Source organism: Oncorhynchus tshawytscha, linkage group LG13 (genome assembly GCF_018296145.1).
Source record: "Oncorhynchus tshawytscha isolate Ot180627B linkage group LG13, Otsh_v2.0, whole genome shotgun sequence".
Classification (NCBI taxonomy): Eukaryota; Metazoa; Chordata; class Actinopteri; order Salmoniformes; family Salmonidae; genus Oncorhynchus; species Oncorhynchus tshawytscha.
The window spans coordinates 14464948-14476891 of record NC_056441.1 but is presented as its reverse complement, the minus strand read 5'-3'; the positions used below and the strand labels follow the sequence as shown (position 1 = coordinate 14476891).

The 11944-nt window shown below is 42.0% G+C and overlaps 1 protein-coding gene across 4 annotated transcripts in view; it reads right to left on the bottom strand.

Annotated features, from left to right (window-relative positions):
• LOC112247321 (engulfment and cell motility protein 1) overlaps positions 1-11944 on the bottom strand; it is a 179790-nt gene that overhangs the window by 150104 nt on the left and 17742 nt on the right. Inside the window, exon 1 of one of the 4 annotated variants that reach the window (XM_042295216.1) lies at positions 828-1077. The exons of the other annotated variants lie outside the window; for them this stretch is intronic. The gene's annotated coding sequence lies outside the window, so the exon portion shown is untranslated. Of the gene's footprint in view, positions 1-827; positions 1078-11944 lie in introns of those variants that run through there. 4 annotated transcript variants of the gene reach the window in all.

Below are 11944 nucleotides of genomic sequence, written 5' to 3'. Positions count from 1 at the left end.
TATGTATGTATGTATGTATGTATGTATGTATGTATGTATGTATGTATGTATGTATGTATGTATGTATGTATGTATGTATGTATGTATGTATGTATGTATGAACTGTACACTCCTGGAAGCAGCGTAGATATGTGTGACATGGAGCCATGCATGCTGCAGGGTGATATTTGCATCCCAAATATCACCCTATTCCCTCTATAGTGCCCATACGGCTCTGGTCAAAGGTAGTGCACTATGTAGAGAATAGGGTGCAATTTGGTAGGGAATAGGGTGCCATTTGGAATGCAGTCAAGGTCTTACAGGTATGGGGGGTATGGGAGGTATGGGGGGGTAGTGTCATGAAAACAGTGAACCCAGGCGGTGAAACCAAAAGGGGTTCACCAATAACAAAGTGAGTCAGCAACAATATACATTTCATTGTCACCATCCTGAATAAAATAAATGAGTCATAGAAAACGTCTGCGTCAATCCAGAGGTGTGACTAAACAACTATAACAGCCAAATCCATATCTAATGAGCTGCACAGCCAATGCTTTTATATCGATTTCTGTCTGTTATGTAGTTGTCTAAACAATCTATTTCATAGCTGACCTGTCAGGGGAAACCAAACTGGTAAACTCATGGGTACACTCAAAATGGCTGTCCTGGTATCGTGATTTATAATAATTATAATACTGTAGTCTGAATAGGGTCAGTGCCCGGGGGGTTAGAGGGCACAGGGGGTGGGGAGGGCGGCCCTAAAATGAGGGCCCTACCCTTCGGCCCAACGCACCCTACTCCAGCCTGAGTAGTGAGTACACAACAAGAAGAGAAGACCAGGGACTCACCCGGAAACCTTGACGACAAGCAGGTAGCGAGTTCAACCCGCGGGTCCACCCTCCAATAAGTCTTGTTTCAAATCCACAACAAAACAAAACTAAACAAAATCCCCACTAACACTAGCTAGCCACAAATACAATAAGCATCCTTCGATGTTCAGCAGTCACAAGAGCAAGGGTTTTAAACTAAACTTCAAAGTGCCTCTCCTTGGGCACAGAGACAGAAAAAAGCAAAAGAGAGAGAGGTTAACAGAAGGAGGAAGTAGGCGTTTGTCTAGAGAAGAGGAAACAGGTCTGTAGCAAAATAGAACGTTGAAAAAAAGTAGAAAAATTAAAAGACGAGACAACCGTTGGAGAAACAGCTTACACGACTTGCTCACAGGAAGTTACCTCAACCTGAAAAACATTGTGTCACACAGCTATACTGTACTAGTACATGTACTGGTCAGCATTCAGCAGGGCACAACAGTAGGGAACGTTCAGATAGAAAATACATTATTTAGAATAAACATGCCTCTAACACGTACAATAAGGAATCACGGCAGCTCTATTTATGTAATTTCTATCTGGAACATTCCACAGTGTTTGCCTACTGAACACTACCCTGGTGTGGGGTCAACATAGTCTAGTCAGAGCTCTGAGCAGAGGGAGCCATGTTCCATTACCCAATACCACAAGGGTTTCGTCCCAAACGGCATCCTATTCTCTATGTAGTGCGCTACTTTTGACAAGGGCCCATCAGTAAGGAGGAATGCACTAGATAGAGAATAGGGTGTCATTTGGGACATAGCCAAGCTCTCACTTCCACCTCTGGCTGCCCTATTGTCTCACTGATGCCATAGACTATAAGAACAACTCGCACGGTGGTGGGAGAATGAGCCAAAACCTGACAGGATCTTAACATTACAGCCTCATTGAACTAAGCGTTGGGACTGACGTCTTAGTTGGGAAGTCTCAGTGAAGTTTGACCAGACCTGGGTTCAAATGGTATTTGAAATCTTTACAAAAATACTTTGAGCATTTGATCGTCTACCTGGAATGTTATCGTGGTGGGGTTTGCACTTTCGGGACTATTCCTTTGGTTCCATTGTGCCAGGCAAGCTCAATCCAGCGCAGATACAGTATTTGAAGAAGACAAATGCTACTGAACCCAGGTCTGGTGCTTACAGCTACTTCACTGTACCCATTACAAGTGTCGGGGGCTGACGTCTTAGTTGGCCAGTGTCAGTGTGTGAAGTCTGACACACAGCATATGTTTAACCCACCCTAGGGTTAGTGAGGCCCCAACTCCCTCGAGTCCCTACTCATCTCTACCACAACGCCAAATATTGTAGTAGTCTGTTTTCTAGCAGATTTTTACCTGGGATCAGATTCAAATCTAACTCATCTGGCTCTCTGAGTATCTGAGCTGTCAAGGCCACAGAGACCAGAGAGAAAGAGAGAGAGAGGTGGAGAAAGTGATGGAGAGAAAGAGAGCGAAAGAGAGAGATGGTGGAAGGGAGAGAAAGAAAGAGGCAGGCAGGTGAAAAGGGCAAATGAGCTCAGCCATTTCATAAGACATCTAACATTTCACCACAATCTCTCCTTTTCACAGCATTTAACACGACCACCTGTTTGACATTTACAATTGTTATTATACAATTGTCCCAGACAGAACAGATCACAGGTTGTCAGACAGGCACATATATCCCAGCTAACAAATGTTGGTTCCCAGAACATTGTGGCAGCGTTATATGTAAAAAATAAAATGAAAAAAGAAGTTAGGGAATATACGTATAAGGGAAAGTCACAGGAACATTCTGTGTTAGCTGGGATTTCACTACACCTTATTGAGTCATTTGTGTTTCAGCAGTTGGGGCCTACATTCAGTGCATTCCCGTGCGAGGGGGAAATCTTCTGCTATGCTAATTGACAAGACTGCACGGTCGTGATTCACATACCGTGTAGCTACACAATTCTAGATACCACAAAACCAGAGGCGTTACTGTCATAACATATGTTTTAGCAGGCTAACTCATTTAAAGAACTGGAACATCTCACTGGAGCATTTGGGTATGGAAAGCTACTCTTCTCTCAGGGCGTAGCCAGGGATGCACACAGCGCCAAACTATTTTCTAAGTAAACCACCACTACTTCATCGCTCCCCAAAGTACTTTTCCACACGACAGTTCTGAAAACGGCCTGCTCCCTCCTCCAGCCCTGCTCACCACAGAGCTATCGTAGAGCACTAGTTAGCCACCGTCTCCATGGAGATGAGCCGATTATGCTAAGGAAACCAATTAGCCTACAGCAATGTACTGTACTGTTCCTCCCCATACTCTCCCGAGCAGGAGCCTTGGGGGGGCCTGGGAGAATAGGGGGGAACTTGTCCCCACTCAGAAGAGTCCTTGACAGGGAAGGAATGTCACACGGTTAGGGATGCTCTGTGGGAAGATGATAATAAAAATGAACTGTGCTTCCAGAGCGGAAACATGCCCACACAACAAAAGTTCTTTAACTGCAAGAGCCAAGTTGCACACATAACAAGGGCTTTACTAGCTAGTATGTTCTTTGTTAAAATAATACAATGGTAGCTAGTACCTGAGGGTGTTTTTGTTTAAAGAATGAGATGTGAGATGATGCATCTCCCATTGGAACTCTACCAGCCTACACATAAGCATCAGTTACCCAATCACAACATTGTTTTGGTCTATGATGAGTGTTAAATGTCGGCGTATCCTTCCGGTGTAGTTATAGTTGATCCATAACGGGGCCTCCTAACGCAACATTTTCTGCTCTATAATCCAACTGCTAAATCAGTGCATTTAGAGGGCTCTCGAAAGTCACAGCGGTCTATGGAACTGCATCTCAGTAGTAGAGGCATCACTACAGACCCTGGTTCGATTACAGGCTGTTATTGGGAGTCCCACAATTGGCCCAGCGTTGTCCGGGTTAGGGGAATTCGGGGTAGGCTGTCATTGTAAATAAGAATTTGTTTTTAAACTGACTTGCCTAGTTAAATAAAGGTTAAATAAATGTTTTTTAAAAAAGGAGGTGGCATCCCAAACAGCACCCTATTCCCTACACAGTGCCCTACGGACCCTGTTCAAAAGTAGTGCACTAAATAGGAAATAAGGTGCAATTCGGGACACATTTAGAGTCTGTAGTGTACACCAACTGAAACAGACATTACATAAGATAATGTCACAGGTTGTCTCTCTAAGCTGAACATAAATGTGCAGTGTTCAAACCCAGATCCCTTTAGATTTAAAAATAATATGCCATGATTACATAAGGCAATCTCTCTCAACAGGGAGGTCAGGGGTATGAGCTTTAAACATAACAGTGGAGCTCAATTAGGAGTTTGTAAACTGAAAGGCCTTCCTACTGCCAGACAGTCACAGAGGATGATGAACTGATGGAGAGAGTGTTAGAGGAGAGGGAAAGAGAGAGGGGGGAGAGAGAGAAATAAAGAGAGGGGGGAGATATGGGGAGAGTGGGTGTAGGGATAGAGAGATTTTTGTTTATTTATTTTCCCTTTTGTACTTTAACTATTTGCACATCGTTACAACAATGTATATTGACATAATGACATTTGAAATGTGTCTATTCTTCTGAAACTTGTGAGTAATGTTTGCTGTTCACTTTTGATTGTTTATTTCACTTTGGTTAATTATCTAGTTCACTTGCTTTGGCAACGTAAATATATGTTTCCCATGCCCATAAAGCCCTTTGAATTGAAATTGAATTGGGGGGGGGCAGAGCGGGAGCAGGAGACAGACAGGACTCACAGGCTTCAGAGACACTGACTGTGTGACCTTCTACTGCAGGGCTCATCAAACCAGGTCTCTCACACACATGCACAGACACACACTTTACAGTATAATATGTTGACTACTGATATTGATTACTGCATTGTTGGAAGAGAGCCCGAAATAAAGGCATTTCACTGTACTTGTGCACATGACAATAAAACTTGAAACTCAGACACAAACACTGTGGGCAGAAGGCTAATTAGATGGGCAGCAAGGGGTTAACTTAAGACACAGCCAAAGCACAAATGTGTGTGAGTGTATGAGAGAGTGAATATCAAGTGTCTTGAATAGGGCTGTTGAGGTGACCATATTACTGCCACACCGGCGGCCACGAGTCATGAAGGCAGTCAAATTCCACAGTCACGGTAATTAGGCTTCTCCAAGGGCTGATGCTGCTCATGGTCATTAGTAGCCTACCAAACTTGCTAACTGCCTGGTACTCAGCACTCTATTGTCCCTCTAATCACTCTGACATCAATGCAAATGAAATCGAAAAATCTAATCAAACATTTCATGAGAGCCCATGAGCTCATGTTGCGGAACATTTCTATAGGCTAAGCATGAGAAAACAGAGTGATGGCCTCTACTAAAAAGAGGAGGATCCCATCAGCTTTCTATAGGCTAAGCATACTATATTTATTTCTCAACTTTCCTAATATTAAGCTGATTGCTTATATTTACAACAGGAGTATAGCCTACCGGGCTGACAGGTAAATGAATGACGGGAAAAGCGTCCTCCATCTGCTTTTTAAGTGCATAGATGACATGGATTTTTCCCCGCTGCCCATTTCAAGACAGGTGCATGATAATGGTCCATTCTAAATCAAAACAGCACACATATATTATTTAGTATATGTAAAGACAAGATTAAATCAAGAATAGTCTGATGGGTGACAATATTAGCCTATCACTTGTGAATGATATAAACTCAACAAAAAAAAGAAATGTCCCTTTTTCAGGACCCTGTCTTTCAAAGATAATTCATAAAAATCTAAATAACTTCACAGATCTTCATTGTAAAGGGTTTAAACACTGTTTCCCATGCACTTGTTCAGTTTATGTCTCAGTTGTTGAATCTTATGTTCCTTACAAATATTTACACATTAAGTTTGCTGAAAATAAACGCAGTTGACAGTGAGAGGACGTTTCTTTTTTTGCTGAGTTTATTACCACTTGTGAATGATACCCAGCATAAGAAATCCATTTTTTGCGACTTTTTCCAAATAATAGTTACACACCACATGTAGCCTAGCTCATAGGCCTATACAGTGCCTTGCGAAAGTATTCGGCCCCCTTGAACTTTGCGACCTTTTGCCACATTTCAGGCTTCAAACATAACGATATAAAACTGTATTTTTTTGTGAAGAATCAACAACAAGTGGGACACAATCAGGAAGTGGAACGACATTTATTGGATATTTCAAACTTTTTTAACAAATCAAAAACTGAAAAATTGGGCGTGCAAAATTATTCAGCCCCCTTAAGTTAATACTTTGTAGCGCCACCTTTTGCTGCGATTACAGCTGTAAGTCGCTTGGGGTATGTCTCTATCAGTTTTGCACATCGAGAGACTGAAATGTTTTCCCATTCCTCCTTGCAAAACAGCCTACTCATCTTGTTGGCTGACGAAAAGTGAATGTGGACAATTTTTCCAATATGCACCTCGGAATTGGATAAGGACACACGCAGTTGTGTCGCCGATGTGTCCGTCTTCACTTGTAGCCTGTGAGAAAGATCTGATCATGTGATGGAGAGTGCACAGCACTCAGGGAGAAAGGCACAACAAAGGCATGAATTTTTTTAGGGTGCATTACGGCCACAAAGGGGATGCTGCCGTGAAATTCTAGGCATTATCAAGTGCTTGTCAAATGAATGAGAGACTAATGATGTGTGTACAGCCTGCGCAAAAAAACAGAGCAGGCATAGACACATCAGGATCTAACATAAGGACAACTGAGCATATGCTATTCTGTTCTTCTGAAATAGACTACATTTTCTTCATATCATGCTTCTTTAGACCTGTCTAAAATAAATAATTAATTCATTGTGAAGGTGTAGGCTATATGACATGGATTTATTCGACTTTTTAAAATGTAGATGTTCCAAAGGTCTGCATCAGTGTCTTGTAGGCTGTGTGGAAGCCAGACGATAAATGTGTTTGTTAATTAACGTGAGACTGACAGTTATTTGCTTGACAAATACCGACCACCACAGCCCTAGTCTCGAACAATGAGCGCTATGCATGAAACTGCGGCAAATCTGGCTCAGTCACCAGTCACTAGTGTCTGTCAAACCCAATAAAGACTTGTAGGGAGTAGGTGAGAAAGAAACAAACCAACTTGGGTTTGGAGAGTGGACAATAATATTCTCACCATATTTACTGAAACGCAAAATGGACGGCTCTTATTTGTAGAGGGAAGGAGTGCAACACCAAACGCCTCGGCCCGTAGCGTGTACAGACGTTACAAGGGTTTTATCAAAAGCAACTCTGGATCTCGCACTTAATAATACCTCAAGTTTAGCTTAAGGGAACACTGTCAAAAGGACCCTTACTTTCCTCCTCCAATTTCACAGGATTAGGGAAGAGTCCTCGGTCTGACCTACAGAACAAGATTTTATGGGACTGTATATAAATCAAACCCAATTCTGATAATTGTGGGGTTGCTATTCGGGATACTCCCAGAAGACTCAAGGCTATCGTGGCTCTTGGCTAACAGTGATGTGTAATCAACATAGCTGGGAGAGTAGTGAAGGGGCTTGGAAAGTAGGTCCGACATGTTTGAGGAGGAGCAGCTCGGGGATATGGAATGTGAGCTCTTATCACACAGCACGACCACCACCAGGCCTATCTGGATCTCATCCCTGGGGTCTGGAGTTTTTCCTAGTCAGGTCAGGAAAAAAAAAATCTGGGTCCTCAAAACAGACATAATTAAATATTTCAACAACAAAAGGACAGCTACAGTATATTGCCCTTGTAGAAAATGGGGTTTACACACATCCCAATACTATCAAGAGGATCACGTTTATTAGCCTCATAAGGCCTGAGGATGCCAAGGTAGTAGATGACTACTGTATGAGGCCTAGATTTTATGAGTCACACTGGAACTCTTTATAATGTGTTTGACCTCAATTAAACTCACTCTACCATGTCCCCACACTGCTGCTAGATCAGTTAGGCCCTGAAAACACAATACCCCTCACTCTACCATGTCTCCACACTGCTGAGGTTAGGCCCTGAACACACAATACCCCTCACTCTACCATGTCTCCACACTGCTGAGGTTAGGCCCTGAACACACAACACCCCTGTGCCATCCGTTTCTAAACAAAGGAAAGCCATAATACCAGAATAAAAATGTGCTTTCTACTCTGTCGATATAGGTGAGAAAACCATAATACAGATGTTTAATATCAAGTCATTTAAAAGTACATTGCAGTTTCAGAGACTTGAGTAGCACTTGTGTTTCTGTTTCTCTCAGTCTCAACTAGAGGTCGACCGATTAATCGGAATGGCCGATAAATTAGGGCCGATTTCAAGTTTTCATAACAATCGGTATTTTTGGGCGCCGATTAAAAAAAATATATAATAATTTACATTTATTTTGTATTTGTTATACCTTTATTTAACAAGGCAAGTCAGTTAAGAACACATTCTTATTTTCAATGACGGCCTAGGAACAGTGGGTTAACTGCCTCGTTCAGGGGCAGAACGACAGATTTTCACCTTGTCAGCTCAAGGGATCCAATCTTGCAACCTTACAGTTAACTAGTCCAACCCAATAACGACCTGCCTCTCTCTCGTTGCACTCCACAAGGAGACAGCTTACTGCATTCGAGTAACAGGCAAAGGTAAGTTGCTAGCTAGCATTAAACTTATCTTATAAAAAACAAACAATCATAATCACTAGTTAACTACACATGGTTGATGATATTACTAGATATTATCTAGCTTGTCCTGTGTTGCATATAATCTGACTGAGCATACAAGCATACAAGTATCTGACTGAACGGTGGTAGGCAGATACAGGCATGTAAACATTAATTCAAACAGCACTTTCGTGCGTTTTGCCAGCAGCTCTTCGTTGTGTGTCAAGCATTGCGCTGTTTATGACTTCAAGCCTATCAACTCCCGAGATGAGGCTGGTGTAACCGAAGTGAAATGGCTAGCTAGTTAGCACACGCTAATAGCGTTTCAAACGTCACTCGCTCTGAGCCTTGGGGTGGTTGTTTCCCTTGCTCTGCATTGGTAACGCTGCTTCGATGGTGGCTGTTGTCGTTGTGTTGCTGGTTCGAGCCCTGGGAGGAGCGAGGAGAGGGACGGAAGCTATACTGTTACACTGGCAATACTAACACCGGATCGGTGTTGAAAAATCATAAATCGGTCGACCTCTAGTCTCAACACAACATCAGGTGGAACACCATCAGGTGAAACAACATGAGCACTTGAGGGGGAAACATGAAAAGTGGTAGTGACTTTCCTGACCCACTCTTCCTCTTGAGGGGTATTCATCAAAGCTCGCCCTGCAGGAGCATAAGTCAGCAACCTCCAAGGGGGGGCGAGCCACCCGGAAAATGTAAATGCACGCTCGGCTCGACCCTTCTTCTTTGAGAGGGTGGGAGGAGGGGGCAGGACCACACAGCACACAAAAGCACTCCCGGTTCACGTGACCTACAGTAGGCCTGGGATGAATGGGGCTTTTTGGTTGGTCTGTGGAGGGAGTCATGGGAACAGGGGACTATTTCTATTGTCCTTTCAGGGGAGGAGGACACGGGTGGTGGTATGTAGAGGTGGGATAGGCGTAGGAATATCAGGAAAGACCAACAGCAGAAAAACATCCATTCATTAGGAGAAAACCACCCCCATAGTGGAGTGATCATGACCAATCATGATCTCTCTCTCATCCCACTCCCTCTGCAGTGCAGTGCTACAATAAGTGGGTGGCTTTTCTGATGAGTGCTGGAAAAAAACAGTTTAACATTTAAAAAATGAACATATTCTATTAATAAACCCTTAATGACACGGATCAGCTTATGAAACAGTGGTTCCGTTGGGGGAAAAAACAATGCATTAAGTAATCTGTCCAACAGCACCATTTGAACATTGCGTAATCAGTGCGTGTAACTGTAGGGCAAAATCAATACTACCCTCTCTCTACAGTGGTGCCTCAGCCTCTGCTTTCACTTTATCTGGCACACACACAGCTCAGTGCTAGCCTAAACCATGTAGGCTAGTCCATAGGACTGATTGTCCTGGTAGAATCCACTGTTTAGCTGCCAAATTGTAATGTTTCTATATATTTGGCTGTATTCTGTGGCTTCCTGTATGATTCAGAATTTGCTCAAATTGATCTGTAATTTAAGATTTTTTTATACAAAAAGCATTACAAGTATATTGGCGTCTTGATTTTGTCCAAAGTAATGGTTAGCTAAATGTGGTAAATTGACAACGCACACTTTCTTTAATCACAATGTCAACCTGTTTTGACATGATATTGTTGTTTTTAGATGTACAGTACCAGCCAAAAGTTTGGACACACCTACTCATTCAAGAGTTAAATGTTTTATATTTTCTAAATGGTAGAATAATAGCAAAGACATCAAAACTATGAAATAACAGTGGAATGATGAAACCAAAAAAAGTGTTATACAAAATGTATTTGAGATTCTTCAAAGTGGCCACCCTTTGCACACACTTGGCATTCTCTCAACCAGCTTCATGAGGTAGTCACCTGGAATGTATTTCAATAAACAGGTGTGCCTTGTTAAAAGTACATTTGTGGAATGTCTTTCCTTCTTAATGCTTTTGTGCCAATCAGTTGTGTTGTGACAAGGTAGGGGGGGTAAACCCTTGAAATGAATAGGTGACTCCAAACTTTTAACTGGTACTGTTTATATGAGGTATTTTGATTGTTTTCCGTGTATTTTGAACCCTTTCAGACAATGCGACTAATCACGATTAAAAAGTGTGCACTAAAATTACACCAATGTAACTGATTAACTCTGACAGCCCTACTAATAGCTGATGTACTCGAAGCAAGTAAGCCTTGTCTGAGCCAGAACGGCCCATATGGAGGAGCCGATCTCTTGTTGCTGGAGCGTGAGGCAACTTGATCTACAAGTACACCCCCTTGACATGACGCTAGTAATAACTGTACAATACCAAAAATAGTTAGAACCATTGCGTATACCTATCACATCACCTTCAACCAAGCAGCCATGTTAGATCAGAGATTTCTTCAAGGAAGGGAAGAAGGATGTATTGTTAAACGTAGCCTGAATATGAATAGGATGTTAAAAACAAAAATGAGAGACACCACTTCCTCAAATGGCTAAAATTACTCAGCAGACCACAGAGAAAACCCTGATGCTCGTAGTCTATCATTACTTATTCCACTGTGGTGAACTGCAGGAGGATGCAGCTCTAAAAGGCTAAACCAGAAGTAGAAACGGGCGCTCAAACTCTTTTCGAAACTGAGAGAGTCAAACTCTTTTCGAAACTGAGAGAGTCAAACTCTTTTCGAAACTGAGAGAGTCAAACTCTTTTCGAAACTGAGAGTCAAACTCTTTTCGAAACTGAGAGAGTCAAACTCTTTTCGAAACTGAGAGAGTCAAACTCTTTTCGAAACTGAGAGTCAAACTCTTTTCGAAACTGAGAGAGTCAAACTCTTTTCGAAACTGAGAGAGTCAAACTCTTTTCGAAACTGAGAGAGTCAAACTCTTTTCGAAACTGAGAGAGTCAAACTCTTTTCAAAACTGCTCAGAAAACTGTTGAATGGTTATAGTTCTGTGAAGTAAATAAATAAAACTAGACACTAATGTACTTGTCCTTTTGCTCAGTTGTGTACCGGGGCCTCCTACTCTTTCTATTCTGGTTAGAGCCAGTTTGCACTGTTCTGCGAAGGTACGAGATCTTCAGTTTCTTGGCAAATTCTCGTATGGAATTGCCTTCATTTCTCAGCACAAGAATAGACTGAAGAGTTTCAGAAGCAAGTGCTTTGTTTCTGGCCATTTTGACCCTGTAATTGAACTCACAAATGCTGATGCTCCAGATACTCAACTAGTCTAAAAGAAGGCCAGTTTATTGCTTCTTTAATCAGAACTGTTTTCAGCTGTGCTAACATAATTGCAAAATGATTTTCTAATGATCAATCAGCCTTTTAAAATGATAAACTTGGATTAGCTAACACAATGTGCCATTGGAACACATGAGTGATGGTTGCTGATAATGTGCCTCTGTACGCCTATGTAGATATTTCATTAAAAGAATCTGCCGTTTCCAGCTACAATAGTCATTTATAACATTAACAATGTCTACACTGTATTTCTGATCAA